A 24,422-nucleotide genomic window follows, 5' to 3' on the forward strand; every position below is an offset into this window, starting at 1 on the left:
TCAATAAAGCATAATCAGATAAACTAAATAAAGGAGGCCTAACGCGACCCAGGAAAAACACATAGAGAATAAAGAAGCGTGAACCTTGGATCGAGCGTAACCTACCTATCAACATCTTTAAAGACTATTATGAGGAACGACACATATTATCACTCGAATAATAAAATAGGAAATTATTTTTTTTAAACAAAATCTAAATAGTACACCATTCCATCGTCAAAATTAGAAAACCATAAAACAAATTAAAAGATACAATATAACATCATAAAGGAAGAAATACAACTGGGAAAGATATTTGATCTATACTTGCTGTCTCAAACATAAAGAAAATATAGCATACACACAATATAACACCATTACATATAGCAAACACTGAGACCTAGGCGACATATAGCAAAGGTTACAAAACATTTCAAGGGAATGAACTTCGAGCAAGGTGAGGGAAACCAGACTCGGACGAACAACCCTTTAGATAACACTATGGAAACATAAATACCCCATCAAAAATTCTAAAAACTAAATTTTTTATATAAAATTTTGTTTTAATAAAACGTAGAACACATCTGAGGGGGAAATACACAAATATAAAATACTTTTTATTTTTTTTGGGAAATGGGGGCATCTGTCCGTTGCCCCCCCCCCAAAAAAAAGTGTGTGTGTGTGTGTGTGTGTGTGTGTGTGTTATTATACCCATTACATTACTTGCAAAATATATATGGTGCTGACATTTTTGGCAAGAGGGAGACCTACCGATATTCTGCATATAATTATTTTAATGTTTTTCAGAGCGAGAGTATTGGGGCCTGATCTGTTCAATATATTTCTCAACTGATACAGCAGGTATAATCAGAGGCGTAGCTGGGGGGGGGGGGAAGGGGAGTACATATGTCCCCGGGCGCCAAGGTACAGGGGCGCCAAAATGAGGCTTACAACGTTACATTATAATAAGTAAACAAGGGTAATATTCAAAAATGTGATTAAACGGGGAGGGGGCTGGGGCGCCAATTTTATAGTTCGTCCCCGGGCGCAAAATATCATAGCTACGCCTCTGGGTATAATGGAGACCCGCCCCCCCCCCCCCCCCCCCCGAGTTTGCCACAGAGCGCTCGTGTAATATACGGTTTAATACAAAATACATGATTGTGGGCAGGAATATATAAAATTTGGTCGATATACATGATCGTTGGTATCTATTCAAACGAGGGCCATGAAATACATTAGCAAATTCCTACAGTATTTTAAGGCAGGCGATTACGAATTATTTAAACCACGATTTTCATCTGTCACAGATTTTATAATCATTTTGAAGTGGCTGCTTTATCTCGAGGAAAATTAGCGGTAAGTGTTATACAAAACAAAATCTTAATAGCAATTTGATCACTTTTGCGTCATTTGACAGTAAGAATAGTAATAAATAGAGGATAATTTCTTTTCCTACGTTAGGCCTAATACCTGGTATGTTTTTTAGTGTGGTACACACACAAAAAACAACCCCAAAACAACACTAACAACATTTTAAAAAACCCACAAAAACGAGTGCCGTGCCGAAGCCACGGGCTAAAATGCTTTATTATCATTTTTTTTTTATTTATAGCATCAATCACAAATTGAAATATATACAGTATTAGCGTTGGAAAAGAAAGTTTTCTTTTTGTTATATTTTTTTTTCTCACCCTAGCGAAACACTTTCTGCAAATGACCTTAATAAAGAAAAATAATAAATTAACCTAAACCACTTTGAATGTCGACCGTATCTTTTATTTACACGGCATCATGCGCGGAAGAAAATACCAACTGAACCGGGATTTCAGACAGCAGATGAATTGAAGTTGATTCATTGAACATCATTAGCAATTGTACAATCAAACAGATGCAACAATGAAAAGTGGAACTATGAAAAATCGAGAATGTTAGATTTGCGAAGGATTTATTCCGAATCATTGTCTGCTAATAGAGAATTCATGTCAGTTGCTGTGTCGGCGATGCCCACACAGCGCGCCGTCCAAATGTGAAGTTGCGTTTTGCTGACAGACATAACACTGTGCCATAATTTATCTGATGGCATGTAAAGAAGCTGCTTAAATTATAGTATTTAAAAGTTTCTTCATTTTGTAAGAGCTCAAGAAATTAATTCTGGTTTGAAAGACAAGATGACGGTAAAACTCAGAAGACGTAGCTGTACAGTACCGTTGGTGTTGGAGACATCATAATAAAGGTAACTGCGTTAACTTCGCTTTTTGTTTGGTAATTTGTTGGATATTATCTTTTGCTGATCTTCTTTGAGCTTGGAGTAAATTTTACATTCTGAACATTTTTTTTTGCACTTATCTGCTTAATATGTATTGCTGGGATATCATATAGAATATGAAGTCAGTATAATGGTACTATATTACATATTTGAATGATAAAAGACTGGTAAATGATATAATGATAAACTACAAAATAAATAATTTGCCCAATATCCCAAATATGTTAATTAAAACAAACATTGAATGTAAATTCAGATATAATGAGCAGTTGTAAGAAGTAAGAAATAACATTTTATCCATTGAACCTGTTATGTGTTATCATCATCAGTTTTAAAATAAACACATGGAGACAAGTTTGCTTAAATTCTAAAATTAACACACACACACACACACACATATGGTATTTTAATCTAATACAGAAATGGTGACATTGATATATGCAGACCAATAGTTTTTTTCTTCTACAGATATAAATTAAAAAGCCTAATTCTGAGAGTTTCACCTACAACATTCATGATGGGAAAGGGCCACTAATTAAGAGCTGACATATGTGGAAGAAAAATACCATCCATGTTGAAAAGGGCTAGAGGTAATGTGAGAAAACATAATTTATCAATCTTATTTAACATTATTGTTGATATTTTATCTCAACTGGTCAAAAGGCTAAGTGGGTTTATGTAATGGTCCAGAGTGTGTTATTTATTTCACATCCCCTTCTGTCTTTCAACAGTAAGAAATTAGCTACTTTGGAGTCCATAGTTCTGATCAATTTGTTTATATAAAACTTGGTTTTGGGCTTAAATCAACATCTTGGATAAATCTAATAATGAGGAAAATCCAAGTATATACATGTGATCATGTATAAGATTAGTTGAGTTTTTTAACCAGCCTAAAAGCCATACTTCCACAATATAGGCTAAAATCATTAAGTTGTCCTTGAAGTTTGATGAGTGTTAACCATTAATAATAATAAGGTGATCTTTCATCTGAGTATGTTACCACCGCATGCAATATTTATACATGTAGTGCAGTTTTTACTAAACGTAGAATACATGCTTATATAAATGAGATCTAGATTGAAGAAGTGAAGATGCATACAAATACATGAGGTTATAACCACTACTGCTGATTCAAGTTTGATCATGCTTGGCCATTGGGCTTATAGAGTCAAGTTTCACAATGATGCTTATTATGAGTGTGATAAAGGTATGGTAGTGAAGTGACCTTGCATCTGATTGGCAGAGTTTCTTATGATTTGCACAACAGTGTTTATGATCCAATTTAGATCTGACTTGTTTAATTATTTGCTTGTATGTCTGAGGCTATAAGCAAAATCTATGCATATAATGTGGTGGTTCTACATCTCACTAGCCATTCTTGCTACTGCTCTTAAAACTATTTCTCATTAATTTCATCAGACTTGGTGAATAGATTTACCTCATCAAGATATAGCAAAAGAGCAATTTTGTAAAAAAAATATTCATTCATATTAAACTCAAATTCTGCATCTGATTGGTTGACCTTGCAAATACTATAAGGGCTCTATTTCTGACAAAAAGATTATTTTGATTTAATGTAGCAGAAATGCTTATATGATCAAAACATTGAACATATTTGATGACAAATAAGAAATAGTTTTTCATGCAAATTTGATAAACATTGATAAATCGGTTCATATCATTAAAAGCTTGGAAGAGTTTGATTACATGCGAGACCATCACATATTAATCATTCTTTATTTAGAGAATTATTTTTGTCAGGATTTAGTAAAATATGTAAAATCAATATGGACTGGTTTTGTTATGTACAGCAACACTAGTTGTTTACTGAGTACTGAGGGAATTGGAGTAAGGCAAGGGTACATTGCAGTAGGTAACCTGGTTGACTTGATAACAGGATTTTAACACAAACATTTTTATCAGGAGTCTAGCATACTAACCACTGATTCTGGGCAGATCCTGCCCCCATTAGTTACCTTTTAATACATAAAGCATTTGGGTTTTTTATGTCACAAATCCCATAGGGATTAAAATTAACATCATAGGTCTCACTGGATAGTTTCGTATTTTGACATCCCTCTAATTTTTAAGGTAGAAGGCATGAACCTAATTATCACAAGCCTAGCATTTATAAATTTACACATAAGCTAAATCTATAATGTGGTTCAGATTTACTTTGAGTTAGGCATGGAAATAGGTTGGCTTGTTGGTGACTGCCTGTCACAGTTAGATGAGCATTGGAGATCATATGCGTAACTTAGTCTGCAAATGAGCTGCCGACTTTTATTTGTGTCTGCTACAGAGTTAAATATAAAAAAATCTTGATGGTAGAGGGGTGATGAAAAGTATGCTAATTTGTTATAGTACTAGTGAACTTTATTCATGCATAAGGCACATACTGATTCTTTTAGTTGCCTTGTCACAGAAAAATATTGAAAATAGCTATTTCTAGTAAAAAATTAATGTAAAATGTACCTGCATCCTTTGACCCTACCAGAACCAAACTAAAAGCTCAAATTTGTGCAGCTGCTTTTGCTCATCACAAACATAATTGGGAGTATAACTGCTAACCCTACCCTCTAGCACACATTTCATTCATTCATTGGATTAAAGTCACGTGCACCTTTCGGTATGTGCGACTGTTTAGTTTGTACACGTTTGTGTACTTTTTGAATTTAGCGATTAACTTATACAATGCCCCCAAGCAAGCAAGCCGAAGCCCAGGTGCCCCAAAAGGTCCCGCCCAGGCTCTCGTCGCTGCAACCTTCTCCATCGTTGTACTCCGTTGGTGGTCTCTTTCTGCATCCTGCATCTCCTTCCTCTCTCATTTCAGGCAGTAACCGAAGCACACCAGCAGCAGTATTATTAAATTTTCGTTGCAATCGATGCCCAGTTCCCTATATTTATTGGGCTATTCCTGTACTATCTTGCCAAACATGTGATTGTCACATACGCTTCAGATATTCCTGAGTTGTGAATTTTCCTATCTTTTGTAAGGTCTATTAAATTTTGTGTACTTTGCGTACTTGAATTTTCCGGAAATTTTTTCACATCTAGTAGGCTTTTAGTAGCCCTTTATTTTGTTTTGGAGATCTCAATTTGGTTAAGTATTTCGTACGTGTGGCTTTAAACCAATCAGTGTGTTTCAGGGCCAGTAAGTTGTTGGTCAAAAGAGGGCTTTCGTGGGTCAGAATGAAAGCCCTATGTGGTAAAATTTGTTTGTAAAAAAGAAAAAAAAAAAGAAAAGAAAAGAAAAAAAAGGTGGGTAGGGAGTGTGTATGCTATATTTGTGTAATGGCTATAGACATTTTTGTTCGTTTTTCTGCTTTTCCCACATATCCCGACAACACACATTCACGCTCACTTTCTCATTCACACTTATAAGTAGATGGGGGGGGGTGGCCTTATTTATTTTGTTTGATTTCGGGAAGGCAATTCTTTTCATACTGGGGGGTGGGGGTGGTTTGATTATTTGAGGCATACTCTTTTCATTGTTTCTGCCTTCATTCCCCAAGGTCTGCAAGTGTCCTGTTCTTTCTTCTTTTACTGCCTTAGGACGTTTAACTTCATTCTGTGCCTTTTCCTGCTCTTCTTTATTTCAGCTCTTTCTGCCTTATCCCGTGTCCGTTTCTGTTTTGGTCTTCTCGTCCTTTTGATACTGCCATGTTCGCCGTGAGATGTTTTCTTCGAGGGAGGTGGTTTGATTGCCTTTGTTTCCCTTCGCTTTGACCACTTGGCTATTTACCTGTTATTTTTGTTTAGCTTAGCTATTTGTGATTTATTTTAATGTATATTTTTTTTATTTTTATTTTTTTATATTTTTTTTTTTTTTTTTTGAACCTACGGGGCCTAGCATGCCATTATAATTCCAAAACAGTGATTTTGTAATATTCGTCCTTATCTGGTTTTTATTGTTCGGGTTATGAGCGGCGGTGTCAGTCTGTGAACCCACTAGCCCGAGCCGGCCGTCACAATTCCCAAACAGTGATTTGTAATATTTTGATTGGTTTTTTTCTTTTTTGGTTCGATCTTTTAGGTTTATTGGTTTTAATTTCTTTACATGGTCTCTCTTTATACCCAACCCTTCATTCGGTTTAGATTTGTCCCCTTTTGCCTATTTTGTTAATGAATGTCATGATGTTATTATAGGTCATTCCTATGTTATTGTTTTTTGCCACAAGTAACTCCGGGTATGTCCACCGTTCTCCTATTTGTTCCTGTTGAGATTTTAGTTCGGCCCTTTCCTGGTTGTATTTGGGGCATATATTTATTAAGTGTGCAATTGTTTCTGGAGTTGGGCAGTAGGGGCAGTTTTCGGTTGGTCCCCTTTTTATGTGTTTCCCTGCGCATCCTGCCAATAGTGTTTTACCTGTTCTTATTCTATTTATTATTGTTATATCGTATGGATTTTTGAAGGTCGGACTTTCGACTTTTCTACTTACTTTTTTCATCATCGTGTGTATTAGACTGTTTGCATCCGATTTTTCCCATAGCTCTTGCCACATGTCATTGATCTTGTCCCATGTTATTGATTTCAGTGACGCTGTATGCTATATTTTGGGCTTTTGGTTCGTTTGTGGCGTTTTTTGCTTCTGCATCTGCTTTGTCATTGCCTGGGATTATGGATGTGAGAGGGTATCCATACGAATTCAACGTGTTTGTTGTTTTTTTCAATCTCTTTAAGTAGCGATCTTGCATGATTAATCATATTAGGTCTGCTCTTGGATTGGTCCGTTGCTAACGATTGTAGTACACTGTAAGAGTCGCTTAGAATGACTGCCTTAGTTGTGGGGTATGTTTTGACGTATGTTAATGCCATTAGTATTGCCATGAATTCTACCGTGTATATAGCGCATTGGTCTGGGAGTCTTTTTCCAACGGTGACATCTAATTTTGGGATCACTATCCCTGCTGCAGTTTTATTTGGATTTTTGGTTTTTGATCCATCTGCGAAGATTTGCGTGTATGTCTCGTATTTGTTGTCAATGTACGTTAGTATTGATGCTCTTAGTCCTATCGGGTCATTTTGTTTTTGTCCTAGTTTACGTAAGCTAAGATCTATTTGTGGTGTGGGACAGGTCCACGGGGGGTCTGGGTAGTACCTTATTTTTTCTGGGTTGATATTTGCGATTTGAAATTTCCTTTTTAATTCTATAATTATTTTCCCACTAGGTATTTTTTTATTTTTTCCTTTTGTATCGAATGGTTTGTCGCATGCTAAGAGGGCTTGTAGCGTGAGGTGGTTGGGTTGGTGTATTGATATTCGAGTCGAGTATCGCAGCATCAATTCCTTCCGCCTTAGGTCTAGCGGGGGTTCTCCTACTATTATTAAGATATCTTGTGTGGGGGTACCATTTAGGACGCCGGTGCATACCCTTAGCGCTTTTGATTGGACTGTGTCTAGTTTCTTTAGTAACGTGGCGTTTGCCGCTCCATATACCTGGCAACCGTAGTCCAATTTTGCTCTTATAAGTGCTCTATATAGGGTAACGAGTGTTTTTTGATCAACCCCCCAATTCACCCCTCTGAGGTTTCTGTGGAGGTTGATGTCTCGTTTGCACTTCGTTACGAGTTCTTGGATATGAGCTGCCCACGTGGTCGAATACCATACCTAGGAGTGTCGCTTGTTTTTCGAATTTGATGGGTACCCCCTTTAGGGTTAAGTTTGGAGTGGGTGGGGGGTGGCCACCTCCCGGATTGGAAACTATGCCTACTGTTTTTAGAGGTGACAATTTAAATCCCCATTTATCTGTCCAATTTCCTATATCGTTTAGTCCTTTTTGTAAGTGCTTGGTCGTTTCTCTGCTGGCCGGGTTGCCAGTTTTCCATACGGCGCTGTCATCGGCGAATTGGGATAAGTCAAGGTGGTTGGGTTTTACCGCTGTTTCCAGGTCGTTTATCATTATATTAAATAAAGTTGGGCTGATTACGCTTCATTGTGGTGTGCCATTTTCCAGTTTGTATCGTTCGGAGTAGTCTTGTCCTAGTCTGACTTGTATCTTTCTATCGGTTAGGAAGTTAGCAATAAATTTGTATATATTGCCAGTTATTCCGTATGGTTTAAGTTTACTTATCAGTCCCTTAGTCCACATTAGATCATATGCTTTTTCCATGTCTAAGAAGATGGCTGTAACATATCTGGATTTTTAAAATTTTTCTCTAGATGCTAATTTGACAGCGGTTTCTAGTCTCATGAGTTGGTCTATTGTGCTTCGGTAGTTGCGAAACCCGCTCTGTGTATTAGCTAGTAGTCCTTTGCTTTCTAAATGGTATTTCAGCCTGTTGTTTACCATAATTTCCATTATTTTACATATATTGTCTGTTAGTGATATGGGCCTGTATGATTTTATATCACTTGAGGGTTTTCCAGGCTTAAGAATCGGGACCACTACTGCCTTTTTCCATCTTATAGGTATGGTACCGGTTTCCCATATTTTATTAATGAGGTTAAGTGCAATTGTGACAAGTTTTTTGGGTAGGTTCTTGTACATTTCATACCCCAAAGTGTCCTCCCCGGGGGATGTGGTCTTTTTGCCGGCGAGGGCCTTTCTCCATTCGGCTTCTGTAAACGGAAGGTTTAGTGGGCCGTCATTATTTCCTGCTTCCTTTATGTTGTCAGAGTTGCTTTCCTCAAATTGCCTTTTATGATTTTTAAACTTATCCTCTAAGTTGGTATTGCTACACATGTTGGCGAAATAGTTTGCGAATAATTCTGCCTTATGTTTGTTGTTTTGTCCAGGTATGTTGGGGGTTATTGATTTAGTTTTGCCTCTCATTTTTTTAATTCTTTGCCACACCTCCTTCGATTTTGTGTTAATATCTAGTTTTGAGCAGAATTCTCTCCATGAGTTTTGTTTAGCTATCATAATAGTTTGTTTGGCAGTTTTTTCCTTTTCCTTGTAGTAGTTAAAGTCCCTATTATTTTTAGTTCTTTTGAATTTGTTTAGAGCTCTTTTTTTCTCTTTAATTGCTATTTTACATTCATTATTCCACCAGGGCACCGTGGGTTTGGGTGCTACTCCTTTAGTTTTAGGAATTGTTTCTTGGGCCATTGTGTTAATGGTTTCTATTAATTTGTCATTAAAGGTGTCAATGTCCCGGTGATATATGGTTTCTGGGTCGATTGAGTCACCTATCTGTTTGAACCTAATCCAGTTGGCCTGTTCGTATTTCCATCTTGGTGTGAAGGACGCTTTATTTTGAGGTATTCTAATTTGTATTTCTATATTTATAAGGTAATGGTCACTTCCCATAGGGTCGCTTTCATCAACTTGCCAATCAGAAATGCCTGCTAATCTTGGTGTGCATAGAGATAGGTCTATTGCTGATGTGTGACCTGTTCTGTCATCTATCCGGGTGTGCATTCCGTTGTTTAGAAAAACTAAGTTGCATTTTTGTGCCCATTTTTCTACAATTTTTCCTTTAATGTCCGTCTTTTGACTCCCCCATAGTTCATTGTGCGCATTGAAGTCCCCGCATATTACCACCCATTCTCCACAGTCTTTAATCATTTTGATTGTTTCGTCTGCACTTAAATTGCGCTGCTCATTTGTTTCATAGAGGTTAACGATTAGTACCTGCTTAGTTTGAGCGGTTATTTTGACTATCTGTATTTCGAAGTCATTGGGCGGTCTACTATCTGTTAATTTATGCATTTCTGATGTAATTCCATCTCTAACAAAGGTTGCTAACCCCCCTCCTCTTGCTGTGGGGGATCGATGCTTTAGGTATTTGGTGTTGTAGCCTATGATGTTTGGGATACGTGAGGTATCATTTAGGTGGGTGTCCTGTATGCATATAACATCTGGTTTTCTTTCCTGTTCAAGTATTTTGTTATTTAGTTGGTCAGCGTGGGCCCTAAGGCCGCGTGCATTCCATTGCCATATTTTGATTTCTGCTCTGGAATCCATCTCTAGTGCAAAAAGTCTTAATAGTTTGTTTAATTTACTGTTGTTTTCATTTTATGCGTGTTTCCTACCAGTGAGGGTGCTACCTATTTATTTTGTTTTTGGTATCCTAATTTTTGTTTTGGCCTGCTTATAGTTTACCCCATGGGAGATCATATATTCGACTATTAGGGCTTCTCTAAGAGCCCTGGGGCATTCTGCGTGGTTTGGTTTGTGGTTACCACTACAGTTAGCGCAGTGCTGATTGCTGGCGCTACATGTTTTCCGGTCTGGGTGGTGAAGACCACATTGATTGCACCGGAATAGGTTTCCGCAACTCTTAGAGTAATGCCCCCAATTTTTGCAGTTGCCACAGAACCGTGGTTTGTTTTTGAAAGCAAAAATTTTTTTAGCCTCGAGTTTTTCGGCTATTTTGATAGTTTCTGGGGTGGCGCCCTTAAAAAAGAGTACCACTGCAGTGCTATCCTTTCCCCTTCTTGTTTTTAGGCGGATTGCTTTCTCTACTTCCTGTCCTTTACTCCTTATGTAGTCTACTATTTCATTGGTTTTATTTTGAGTTGATACGTATATGACTCCTTTGTTGTGTGTTTTTGGGGGGTTTGGGTCTATGTGTTGTTTTGTTCTGTTGTGTCTAGTGACCTGAACATTTATTTGGCCTATTCTTTCAATTTCCATATATTTGGCAATCTGTTGTTCAGTGGTGCATTTGATTATCAGCAAGTCGTCTCTAGTGCTTTTAAGCGTGAATTCTCCTTGGTGATGTTTGTTCAATTGCCATGCTATGGTTTTAAAGGCTAACTTCGTTATTTTGGAATTTACTCCCTTGACGAAGAGAGTCAGTTCAGCGGGGTGTTTCTTGTTTTGGATATTTTGCAGACTGGTCTTTTTTCCCCTGGTGTTTGTCTCTTTAGCTGACTTTGTTTCGTTGTCCATAACCGGCTTGCTGGGTCTTGTATTGACAGTTAGTGTGTTCCTTATTCTTTCTAACTGGTATTTGGGATTTGGTTTTCCTATTATTCTTACCTTTTGTTGAGTCGTGTGTGACTGCTTTATTTGTGGTAGGGTGAGGGCGTTCTGTTTCATCTAGTAGGTTCTCAGTTTGAGTCCCCTGGCTGCTAGTGTTTTTAACCAGCGTGGTCTGGGTTGTTTTTGTGCTTGTTGAGTATTGTTCCTCAGTTTGGGTACTCATGTCGGATGTAGTTTTGCGGTTACTCGGTAGATTGTCCACATTCTCGTTTACGCTTGGTGACAGGTAGAGTCTACTCATCGAGTCAGTTGGGGTCGAGTTGAAAATTGGCGTTAAGAACTGTATCTGTCGTTTTTCTCTTAGGGGGGATGAGACTGCTTCGGAGTAAGTTTGCCCTAGTTTATCTGCCTTTAGGTTGACCAGGCAGCTGAGATAACTATTTGATGATGTGACATTAATTTTGTTGTTATCCATCTTGAGTTTCTTTATTTGATGTAAGGTATATATGACGGGATATTTCTTTATCTGTCTTAACTATACTTTATTCTACTTAGTACTATGAAAAAGCAACAGCTGTAAGGGGATATGCAAATAGCTTTTATTCTGATTTGTGTAATTAATTATTATATTACTATTATCCAATTTAAACTTATTGAAAATTATTTTCTAGCCAAATGGTCAAAGTAAAAGGTTTTACTTACCCCGATCCAATTTTCTTTTTAAGATCTTTAGAGTTTTTAAATACAGCCTTCTAATTATACAAGTTTCATTACATTGGTCAATAATTAGTCACATGTGATGACACTTGTAACTAATCAAACCACAGCAACTGAGAGCAGACTAAGCACTGATATTTATATGGTACAGTGGCAATATACAGTCTGTCTGCTGCAACACATGAAACAAACTGGACAAATCTGAAAGCCTTGAATTTGACTTTATTTATCTGTATGGTAGAACAGAACCTGAGTTGAAAAGCTTTTAAAGAAAGACCTTGATATCAAACCTAATAATAACTGCAGGAGTTATATTATGGATAATTAACCATTCTCTCAGTTTCAAACTGGGCAATCCATCCCATGGGGTTCTAAATGTAAACCAAGTGTAACTGATATCCTAATGAACTGTAAAGACCATAGCAGCACAACAGCAGGGGACCAGGTATGTCCAGATCCAGAAATCACAGACCAGTTTCAAACTGATGATGAACCACATAAAAATTACACATCTGCTAGAACTTATGTTATGAAGATAACTTAAATTGCATTATTATTAATCCTCCTCCTCACATTCATCATAATTGAGATGCATCATATATGTTTTATTGTAAAATAGTTTATGCAACATAATTCAGTGAAGACCTTTGCTGCCAATTTACCAGTGAACCATTTGTTTCAATGAACATATTTTATGTTGTAACAAGGAGCATCATTTAAACATTATGATACACTTATCATACCTGTATATGAAATCTTAATACTAACACTTATACTTGCAATACTACTACTAATAAAAACACCTGCATTGATAATTTGATTATGTTCAATTGGACTTGTATCTAAATGATCACCAGCTGTATGAAAAGACATATTTTAATATATAGATATTGGATGGAATACTAGTTACCACAATTGAATAGTCATATGATAAATGATATATTATTTTAAACAATTTATATTTGCAGTGAAACATACTTTTACATTATTTTCACTTAAATTTCATTTATAGAGCAGTATACTCTGCATTCATTAAATTACTGAAATGGTTATAATACAACAACAAATACTGCAACTTCCAGAATCACAAAAATCAAAAGATATAAACAAAAACTTCCCTACATGTATCAACAGTTGTCACTTAATAGACAGAACTCTGAAGATTTAGAATAGGATGTTAACAAATTAGGTATTCAAGTTAAAAAGAAAAAAATACCAAGTAAGCTTACTACCAAAAAATCAAACAATAACAGTGAATTTTAGTACATTCCCAGGAAACAGAATATATGATTTTTCTTAACTTGATCTGATACATCTTAAATCTATAGAAAATGATTCATATCGTATGACTAAAATATTATGTAAACAAAAATTCCATCACTTTTTTCAGATGCAACATGCATACCCCAACCCATCCTTCTTGATCATAAAGTATACCAGCATTCCACTATAAGATGGGGAGCTGTAGTGGCTCAGTGGTTAGCTTTCTGGACCTGTGAAATAAGGTAGGTTCAAATTCTACCATCAGACCAACCTGGGTTAGCTACCATGGTGTGTCCTTGGGCAAGGCACTATACTTAAAGTGCCTTGGCACTAAATAACTTACTTGTGTTGGTTTACCATAAAAGGCCAAACCAAACACAAAAAAACAACAACTTTAAAATATGAGTTTTGTCAATACTAAGTAATTGAAAATCATACTGAAGAAATGTTTTTGTTAATACAGATTAATGGATCTGAAAAATCTCTTTCTTCTGCAGGAGTTTAAAATGTTAAATTAAAAAGGTCATGGTACACATTGCCTTGTTCGTACACATCAGGCTCCGTAACCCATATCCAACTAAAAATTTTAGTAGAGTCTGAATAAAACATATTTTAATCTGGATGATAATATTCTTTCTCCATTCATATATTACACCACCAAGATTGATCCAAATAAGATTACATTTTACTATAACACTGAGGATGAGTATGCCTCTTAACAACTTACAAATGTGGAGAGAATGGAGTTAAACTGAACTTTGATTTCTTTTCAACCATAGCACAAGATGATCATTTATTATGAAAAAACCTGAATAAAGTTGGAGTTCATAACCATGACAGTCTTGATACAATATAAATTCAATATATTATTGTTGTCTTGAGGTATAGTTCTGTATATTACAATCTCACACAAGATCAGGGTATATTTTAGTACCATACAGTTAATTCGGGATTGTATTAATACCTATTCTGGTGAATGAACATTAAATAAGATTTACTATTTTGGAACCAGTTGCAATAAAGTTTACTAAACAAGAGAAAATATGACTTTACTATAATATCTAAAATGTAAAATCTGCAAACAGAATACTTGCTTGACTTTACACTTCAACTATATCATAATATTTATTTGAAATGAATTTATACAAATGGCATTAAATTGGGTTTCAGGCTGGTAATGACAATGGTAGTAGTGAATAGGGACGGTCTAGGGACTAGGGAACTTCCATGTTAAAAAGGGTATATCCACTCTGGGGACTATGTAATTTAACATGGGAGAAAGAAAAAAAATATCCATTCTAGGGACAAGGGGAATTTAACATGGGAGAAAGAAAAAAAACTATTCACTCTAGGGAGAAGGGAAATTGAACATGGGGAATAAATCGTGGGACTGTCTTGGGACTAGGGGAAATGGAACAGGGTCGGGACCCTATTTTAATAAGGTCCCGACCTGATGGGTCTATGAAAATGGAACAGGCGAAAATTGAAACAGGGAGGGGTCTCTATTTTTTTATTATTTTTTTAAACAAAAAAATAAAAAAAGGGGTAGGCAATTGAAAGTCAAGATCTTTTCGAGAGATAGGAATGGCCCTGAAAAGGGCCTTTGGTTTTATGTTAATATACCCTTAACATAAAGGGCATCTGTGACATCTTCTTCTTGACCTTAGGCTGTGCCTGACTGCAGGACCATAGATTAAGACTCTTTTGAGGCATCCTTGATGCTCCACATAAGATTCTTCGCATCCACAGGCTGGTGTCTGTCCTGTGGATAACTGTCCAGTTGGATCGGACATACATTGATATGTCCGTCCGGAACATCATCGAAGACACAAGCGTTGAAGATTGTACATCGGTCCACATGTTGGGGTGCTGAGTAACAGGTGAAGGAATGCAGTGAACTGTACTTATTTATAGGGGGAGGAAGGATTGAAACGGATTGAGTTTGTTGACCAATCCAAACACGCGTTACAAAATTCAGTCAGCCCACGTCCAATCCGAAGAGAGCAGTCTGTGACGTCACATAGTCTATATAGATTCGCTAGCGCCTGTGCGTAGTCAATCTAAGCGACAGTTTTTCAACATGACGGAAACTCAGAAAACGATCAGTTTGGGTGCACTGATGGTGGAGACTACCCAAGGGAACCCAGACTTACTTTCAGAAGAGGTGAATTGGGATTTTGTGGATTTTTTTACCTTGCAAGAATTTGTTCCTGAACCTTCGTCACCTTCTCCTTCATTACCGCACATGGAAAATTTTAGACAGAGACAGAAAGAAGAATTGGAGAAATTTATACAACAGCAAAAGGAAGCGGAACAAGCTTTTCTCCTACAGCAACAGCAGCAAGAAGAAGAGGTAAGAAAAAAACAACAAGAAGAAGACGCAGCAGCAAAGAAACAAGGGTGTCAAAATCAAACGGTCACGGTACTGTTAGACATTTTAGTTAAGAAGTCTGAAACAGATGTATCAGACTTCTTTATTACGGCCGAAGAGAATACGACCTTCCCAAGCTAAACACTCCAACCCTGTGACTACGCCTACTGCACCATCCTTAGTGATTTCAACGAAATCATCATCAACAGTACGCAGTCCAGAAGTAGGCCTTGGCCATGGCAAAGGCTTAAGACAGTTAAAGTTGATTGTTTAAACTCACCCCTTACACCAAAAAAGGCCCTTTTCAGGGCCATCCACGTCTCTCGAAAAGAGATATGCTTTCAATTGCCAATAACTAATAAAAACCATTTTACCCAATAGTACCTGTCTGTGTATGAGTGTGCGTGAGTGTAGGTTCTTATTTTAAAATCAAAACCCAAAGACACTTACCTTTTATAATTAATTTATTCTTTTATAAATATTTACAATTCACAATTCACAACAGAGCACTTTAAAAAGTTCATAGACTTATTCTGTCTCATTGTTCACTCTCTGTTTTTTTAATTTCTTCACCGTCATAGTCTTTTCCTCCTCTTCCTCTTCACTTTCTTCCCTTCTTTTCTTCTCCTGTTTCTTTTTCTTCACCTGTCTGTTTTCTTCCTCTTCTTCTTCCTCTTCCTCTGAAGAATCCCTCTCTTCTTCTGACTCCTCTTGTTTCTTTTTTGGGCAGTCTGGTGACCAATGTCCTTTTTCTTGACAATAATAACAGGTATCTTGACTTTTGTCTCTTCTAACCCCTTTTTTTTCTTTTTTGACGGTCTGGACACTCTGAAGACCAATGCCCTTTCTTCTGACAGATATAGCAAGTATCTTGACTTTTATCTTGAAAGGAAGGAGAGTAGTCCCTCGGCTGGTCTGAAGAGAATTTTCTAATGACCCCTCGCAAAGCTCTGATGAAACGTTCGATCTTGGTAGTCTCTTCCATTGTTGTGCTCAGTTTGAGAGTGAAATGAATAGTGAAAGGACAAGACACATACCCTTTATATACGCTGGTCTGCTATGACTATAAATTAATCCATGGTGTTTAAACTTTAGTCATTTGACTTTTTGCTATCGAGATGAAATGATCCAATTCATTTGAGAAGAAAGAAGAAGAAAGTAAGAGGCAGAAACGTGATCTATCGCCTCGTACTAGGGCTGAAGTCTTGGCACAAATTCATGCCAGTGATTTTGAAGAGGACATGAGTGAACCAGAATCCAAACCCTCTAAACAAAGTTTACCACCCTTAGTCAACCCTGAAAAGTACTATGACATTCGAGAGACGGAAAAGCGTCCCTCTAGAAAATTTAGAACTACGGCTTACAAATACACAGTGAAGTTTAAAGATTTCAAGTCTGAAGTACTGTTAGAGAAAGCAAAAGGGTTCATCACCGACATGTGGGATTCTTTGCTCACCACACTCAAGCGACAATGTCAACCCAAAGAAGATGATCGCTTGAGACTTTCCATACAACATGATGGCTTGAAATCCCCTGTTTGGATCGAGTTTAGCAGCCCTGCAGAATTGACCACTTCCAAAGTCATGGACAAGATTCAACACGTGCAACAATCTAATGACCAGTTTGACATCACCGATGGAAAAGCCACACTGGACATGACCCACGTCTCTCCTCCTCAAGGGACCGGGCAATGCAGAAAGACCTTATTGGTCAACAACCTTCGCATTACCAAAACAAGTCTTGTCCAAATTAACAATTTTCAAGACCACATGTGTTTAGCCCGAGCCATCGTGGTGGGATGAACCTATGCCGACAAGAACGACACGGTAGAATGGAAAAGAGCCTGGGAGAACATTCGAAAATCGAACCGAGCCAAACAACGAAATGAAGCAGAACTTCTGTTACAACAAGCATGCCTGTCCAAAGACACATCCTGTGGCATTCCTGAGATGCAAAAATTGCAAGATGCCCTAGCTCCACGATACACCTTGAAAGTGCACCCTCAAGAAGTGCGCGGGTCTCTGTTGTTTCGAGGGAAAGACTTTAAGGATGGAAAATACATTCACCTCTATCATCACGATGACCATTTCGATACCATTACCACTATCACTGGATTCCTGGGATACAAATATTACTGTGAGAAATGTGACTTATGATGGTTATAATAATCGAGAGCAACACAAACATTGTGGATCGAAATGCTCAGGATGTTTGGCCTCTCAACCCTGTCTGAGCGAAGGGCAAGAACCAGTGCATTGTCCTGCTTGTCTGCGCACATTTGTCAGCCCTGCCTGTTACCAACAACATCTGAAGATGCAAGGTTCACAGAAGAAATGTGCTTGTCAACTCCTGAGATTGTGCCCAATGTGTGGACAAGGTCTATGTATCAACAGTACCAAGGCACACGTATGTTCAGGAAAGAAAAAATGTCACATTTGTCACTGCATTGTGGACTTGGAACACCAATGCTACATACAAAAATACCAATCCCAACCAGAGAAAGAGGATGGTCACAAGAAGAAGAAAGGCAATTTCATCTTTTTCGATTTCGAATGCATGCAAGAGACCAGTATTCACATTCCTAATTTCTGCGTGGCTCATCGAGCGTGCGAGAAGTGATTCAAGAACCTATCTTGAGTTATTGCCCTCACTGCAGTAAGATTCCTGGAGGGCGTGAAAAAATCTTTCAAGGACTGAACACACTAGCCGATTTCACACAATGGGTCTTAGACCCCATCGACAAGACGTGGAGCCAAGAGGACATCGAACATTATTATGGAGATTGTCATCACCATGCCACGGTGATGGCTCACAATTTCTCCGGATACGATGGACAGTTTCTTTTGAGATGTTATACGGAACGTGGCATCGAGCGTCCTAAAATCACTTTGAACGGAGCCAAAATCATTTTCATGCAAGTGGGACAAGTGCAGTTTAAAGATTCGATGAGCTACTTAGCCATGCCTTTGAGTCGAATGCCTAAAATGTTTGGAATGACAGAAATGGCTAAAGGGTACTTTCCACACTTTTTCAATACAGAAGCCAATCAACACGCCGTTCTACCCCATTTGCCTCAGGCTCACTATTACGACCCTGACAACATGCGTACTGAACGAGAAACTTTCTACGCTTGGTACCAGGCTCACGCCTCCGACCCTTTCGACTTTCAGGAAGAAATGCTAAAGTATCGTCGTTCCGACATGGACATTTTACGGCGATGCTGTGGAAAATTTCGAGAACTGTTCATGGAACACGGAGGGGTTGATCATTTAAAAGAGGCTTGCACCATTGCCAAAGCGTGTTCCTTAGTCTACCGACAATGATTCATGCTTGAAAACACTGTGGCTGTCATCAGTCCTCAAACGACCAACTATGTCAAACGTCAATACTCGGTCAAAGCCCCATGCTGGTTGCATTACTTGTGCGACAAGGAAGACAAATGGATTCAGCATGCCCGCAACGGACAGGGCGAAAGATCATCGGAATGCATTCGGTCAATGGCTGGGACTTAGAAAACCCCAAGATCATGTACGAGTTTAACGGTTGCTTATTTCACGGATGTCCCGTCTGTTACCCTGACCGCGGCACTAAAAATCAGTTCTTACAACGAACCATGGAAGACTTGTACCAGGCCATTTGTCAGCCACGCCTAAAGTTAGAACAGGAAGGATCCAAGTGGTGGAAATGTGGGAACACAAATACAATCACCGTTTGAACACCGATCCTGAGTTTAAACGCCTCATGGAAAGTTACCAGTTCATGGACCCCCTGAACCCAAGTAATAGTTTGTACGGAGGAAGGACCAATGCCACCTGTTTGCTGTACCAAGCTGACGAAGAGAAAGGAGAAGAAATCAAATACTTGGACGTGTGTTCACTGTATCCCTATGTGTGCAAATATTGTTGCTTTCCTGCAGGGCACCCACAATTGTTCACCGAACACATCGACCTAAAAAACAATCGACAATACGAAGGCTTGATCAAGTGCAAAGTTTTGCCTCCCACGAACCTATACCATCCCGTCTTACCTCGCCATTGCCAAGGCAAACTTGTGTTTCCTTTGTGCCGTACTTGTGCTGAAACGTGCAACCAAGATCAACCTTGTCATCACACCCAGGAAGAACGGGCCTTGACGGGGACATGGGTCAGCGTAGAATTGTTCAAAGCTCTGAACATGGGATACCAACTGTTAGAAGTGTACGAAATTTGCCACTTTCCCAAGACACAATAATTCCACAAGGGTGACCCCACGCAGAAAGGCATTTTCGCAGACTACGTGGATGCCTTTTTGAAACTGAGCAAGAAGCCAGTGGCTATCTGTCCTGGTGTCACACTCCCGAAGACCAAAAGACATTCAGAGAGAAATTCTGGGCACAAGAAGGCATTACTTTAAATCACATTGAGAAAAACGAAGGCAGGCGATCGTTTGCCAAAGTGATGTTAAATTGCTTGTGGGGTAAAATGGCACAATGACCGTGTTTACCCAAGACGGAGTATTTGACCGAACCTTCCCGCTACTTTCAGATGATTCACGACAAAGCCAAATTCATGAAACACGTGGACGTCGTTCGTGAGGATTTGATCTTGGTGAATTACGAAGAAGATCTGAACTTTGTAGAAGATGACCCCTTTGGAAATGTCATCATTGCAGCTTACATGACAGCTCATGCTCGCTTAAAATTGTACGAAGCTTTAGAACTGTTAGGGGAACGTGTCTTGTACTTTGACATGGACAGTTGCATTTATATCGATCACCCGAGTCAACAGCACCCTGACATCGAAGGAGACCGTTTAGGAGCCTGGACAGACAAGCACCCCGATGACAAGATTCTAAGTTTCGTTAGTGGTGGTCCCAAAAATTACGGCTACGAATACTGGGACAAACAAGGAGAAGTGCACACGAAGTGTAAAGTGAAAGGACTTACTCTGAATTATCGTACCAGTCGAGTGGTCAACTTTGGCATATTGAAAGAAGCCTTGCAGTCTAGAGAAAGTGACCACCTATCAACCCAACAAGATTGTACGTTTACCCACACACCACATCGTCAGTCGACCCTTGGAAAAAGTCTATCAAATCGTGTAGCAGAAGCGAGTGCGGCTTCCCACCCACTTTACTTTGCCGTATGGACATGTCGGTATAAAACATTGGTTGTAAGAGGATAGCCACCCACCAGAAGGATGACTTCGCCGCAGCAAGAATCGAGTGAGAAATCCAGTGAGAACTCCAAGTTCAAACCCTACCATTTTCCAGTCTTCTTACCTGACTATTGTGATTGTGCCCGTCGATTGGACACGTTTCAAAAATGGCCTACGGATAGGGAAGGATTACCTTCTTCGTATGTTTTAGCTAGAACAGGATTTGTCTACTTCGGACCCGAGTCAGGATTGGGATACGAAGTACAGTGTTTCGCTTGCGGACTGAAGTTACGAATGGATCTATGTATCTACAAAGATTCAGCTATTCTGGAACATACTTGATGGTCTCCGCACTGCCCTTACCTTTCAATGGCCTTTCCACCCATTAAACTACGGTACAATTATGACGGTACCTTCCAAAACTAGACGTAAACACATTGCATCCTATTTCATTGTTGTTTCTTTTCCACATAATAGCTTATTTTTTATAAAATGTTAAACTTTACTAATCTTTTTTCAAGATCACTTTAGTTTGCAAAAATATATCTTGTCATTTATTGGCATTCTACATTGAATTTTGTAAACTAGCTATAAACCTGACCTAATTACTCAACTTAACTGCTGACAGAAACAGTCTACAGTAAATGTATTTCATTTCTATAGCTCGATGGATAAACATTACATCTTTTAAAGCTGTGCACAGAATAGGCCGACATATCACGAGTCAGGAAAACATGGGGGTGGTATCCCCTGTGTCCAAAATTAATATCATTTTGAATAGAATATTCTAGTGACAATTGCCTCTTTTCAAATGGTAAGCATTGCTTTTTTTATTTTCATCAATCTGTCAAATTCGGTATGCATTTTGCTTTAATATTTGAGATGGAAACCTTAGGTGCATAGAAATGTCAGACAGCATTGTACATCATGGATGGTGTCCAACATACTTTTATGATCATAAAACAAAATCCCATTTTTTAGTTATGGCCACTGATTTAAAAAATATTCATCCAAGCTAAATATAATAATAATAATAATGAGGACTTTGTATAGCGCCTAATCTTTAGAAGCTCTAAGCGCTTTGCAACATTAGACAACATAAAAACATACACAATGATATGATTACAAAAACAAACACCATGAAATTAGAAAACATAAAAAACATGCTGAGAATATTTAAGGTAGTTAACATTATTAAGTCATTAAGTTTGTTTTTGTAGTCAGAATAAGTAGTTTTGAGAGCACTCTTGAATGGGATCACTGCGTCTTTGTGTCTAAGTTCAGTGGGCAATTCATTCCATGTTGCTGGGCCCTGGTATGCAAAAGAATGCTGTCCATGTGACTTTGTTTTCATAGTGAGAATAATGAGTATATGATTGTCGGAAGAGGAGTGTAAGTATCTTGCTTGTGTGTACACATAGGTGAGGTCGGATAGGTATGTTGGACTAGAGTCTGTCAGTGAAACGTAGCACAGAGAACTAATGTTGTGTTTGATTCTGGATCGAATGGATAGCCAGTGTTGGGTACAGAGCAGCGGGGAGGTGTGCTCTGATTGTGGTACTCTAAGTATGATCCAAGCAGCTATGTTTTGAACTTTTTGAAGTCTCTGCAGTAGATATTAAGATGAACCAGACAGAATTGAGTTACCATAGTCCAGTCTTGAAAGCAGTAATGAACACACAAGTGTTTTAGTGGCATCAACTGAAAGATATCTGAGAATGGAGCTGATGCGTCTCAGCTCAAGATACGCAGCCTTGCATATGTTCATGACATGTTGGTGCAATGTGAGAGTACTGTCCAGAGTAACACCTAGGTTTTGTACTGATTGTGTGAATTTAATGTTGGTGTTGCTGATATTTATTGTGTGAGGTAAAGGATGTGAATGAGAAAGTCTTTGATAAGTAAGTATGGCTTGATTTAAATTGTGTTTTTCATGTGACTTGCCAGAGATTTTTAAATGAATTGATAAAGTAACTTGAGACACATTTCAAAGTACATGTTTTAAAAATATTCCATTGATTATTGCTGGCATTTAGAAAAATGCAATGCATCCTTTGTTGTGAAACTTATTTTAAAACATTGTATTACTCATGCAGAAGCCTGCTTGAAAACTAATGGCAAAGCAAAGGCAAATGGAATGGAAGAGACCATATCAGAGACCCTCAAATATGCACCCAACCAATGCAGAATGATAAAAAACAAGGTAATCCAAATGACTCTTATTTCATCAATATTGGATTCAGTTTCGTCTTTTAAAGCATAGTATTTGCAAAGCGGATGCATTTCTAAACTGATAACAAAATCAGCTTATCCTATTGCCCAGGACTATCAGAGCTAGAGTCCAGCTAACTACAATATGCATATATCTTGTCTGATCGGACAAGTGCCTCCATTTGGAATTTTTATTCACATGAAATATTTGGATGAAATAAATTCATCTTTGTGCAAATTGATTGCACCATCCACTTGCCAGAAATGACAAGTAAGTGCAAAGTTATCTTGTATCATGGCTTAACGATAGTAAGGGAAGCACAAGTGCAGTGAAGAAAATTTCATACATTTTTATAATGCTGATTAACATGACTTCTGCATATGTAACTAGTGCTGAGATGATATGACTTTATTTAAGCATTACAATTTTGTTTTAATTTGCAGGTGCCTGAGCAGAAGAAGTAATAGATAAACTTTACAGTGGAGTTGGAGACTGATTCTGATTCATAATCTTAATTAAATCTAGAAAATAAACATTAAAGTCATATTAAAATATCTGTTGTATTGTTTCCTTCTTTCATTTTTCTCTTAAAAACAAATGTCTGAACCTTTAGTCTGTAAATTCAGTGGATTCCTTATCAGCCCATCTACTTTTACTTTACACCATGCTACTTTAAAAAAAAAATGAATTATCCCCATTGGGGTAGGTCCCCCCAACCCCCCACCCTACTTTGTCAACTTACCTGCCACATTTAAATCTAATGGAAGGCCCTGCTGTAAAGCCTGTTAGTAAAACTACCCAACAAGAGGATTTCATACATTTGCAACTCCTAGATGGATGGTAATGTTTTCATTTTTGTAATGTAGATTTGGACATTCTTGCCACCAGTATGGAATATGTGTTTCAGAAACACAAGCAGCTTTCATCAGATTTGCATATAGGTTTTATATGTTGTGAGTATGTTGTAGGAAGTTTTTTTAAATAACATCATATGAGATGATGCCAGTGGAAATGGCAGAAAAGTGTCTGTATTGTTCACCAACTACACCTTGTTCTTACAAAATGTGGCTGTTACACATTCCCATGATGATGTCACTGACAGCCATCAGTGAGGAATGCCCCAACAAGCATAATACAAATTGCTTCCATTGTAATTGTTACAATTCCATTCTGACCACTCCGGTGTCCTAGTGGTTAGAGCGTCCGCCTCAGAAGCGGGAGGTCATGGGTTCAAACCCCAGCCAAGTCATACCAAAGACTTACAAAAATGGTATTAACAGCTACCTCGCTAGACGCTCAGCATTAAGAGGTTAGTGTTAGGACTGATCGGCCTGGTGTCAGGATAATGTGACTGGGTGCAACATCATACTACATGTTTGCAGCATGATGCCCCAGTGCTATACATCACTATAAACTGCCACACTGCAGACATCGTAGCAATATGACTGAAAAATTATTCAAGCTACGTTAAAAATCCAATCACACACACACAATTCCATTCTACGATCCAGAACCAACACTAATTCCGTACTACAGTTCTTGCATTTCAATCCAATTTTGCTTTTGAAATGTAGTGCCACTCAATTCATAATGAACCCATTCA

At 38.1% G+C, this 24,422-nt stretch overlaps 1 long non-coding RNA gene across 2 annotated transcripts; it reads left to right on the top strand.

The window, feature by feature from the left end:
- Positions 1-1,170: 1,170 nt before the first annotated feature.
- On the top strand, positions 1,171-23,373 carry LOC149776265 (uncharacterized). 2 transcript variants are annotated; one of them, XR_016416270.1, is made up of 6 exons: positions 1,171-2,215; positions 2,717-2,838; positions 9,335-9,452; positions 13,229-13,343; positions 22,704-22,810; positions 23,263-23,373. It is a non-coding gene; the product is annotated as an uncharacterized LOC149776265 (long non-coding RNA). The 2 variants fall into 2 exon arrangements; XR_016416269.1 differs by lacking the exon at positions 1,171-2,215 and having other exon boundaries at positions 2,229-2,838.
- The last annotated feature ends 1,049 nt before the right edge of the window (positions 23,374-24,422 follow it).

The sequence above is a fragment of the Sinohyriopsis cumingii genome, chromosome 18, assembly GCF_028554795.1.
Source record: "Sinohyriopsis cumingii isolate HCF-2022 chromosome 18, ASM2855479v2, whole genome shotgun sequence".
NCBI lineage: Eukaryota > Metazoa > Mollusca > Bivalvia > Unionida > Unionidae > Sinohyriopsis > Sinohyriopsis cumingii.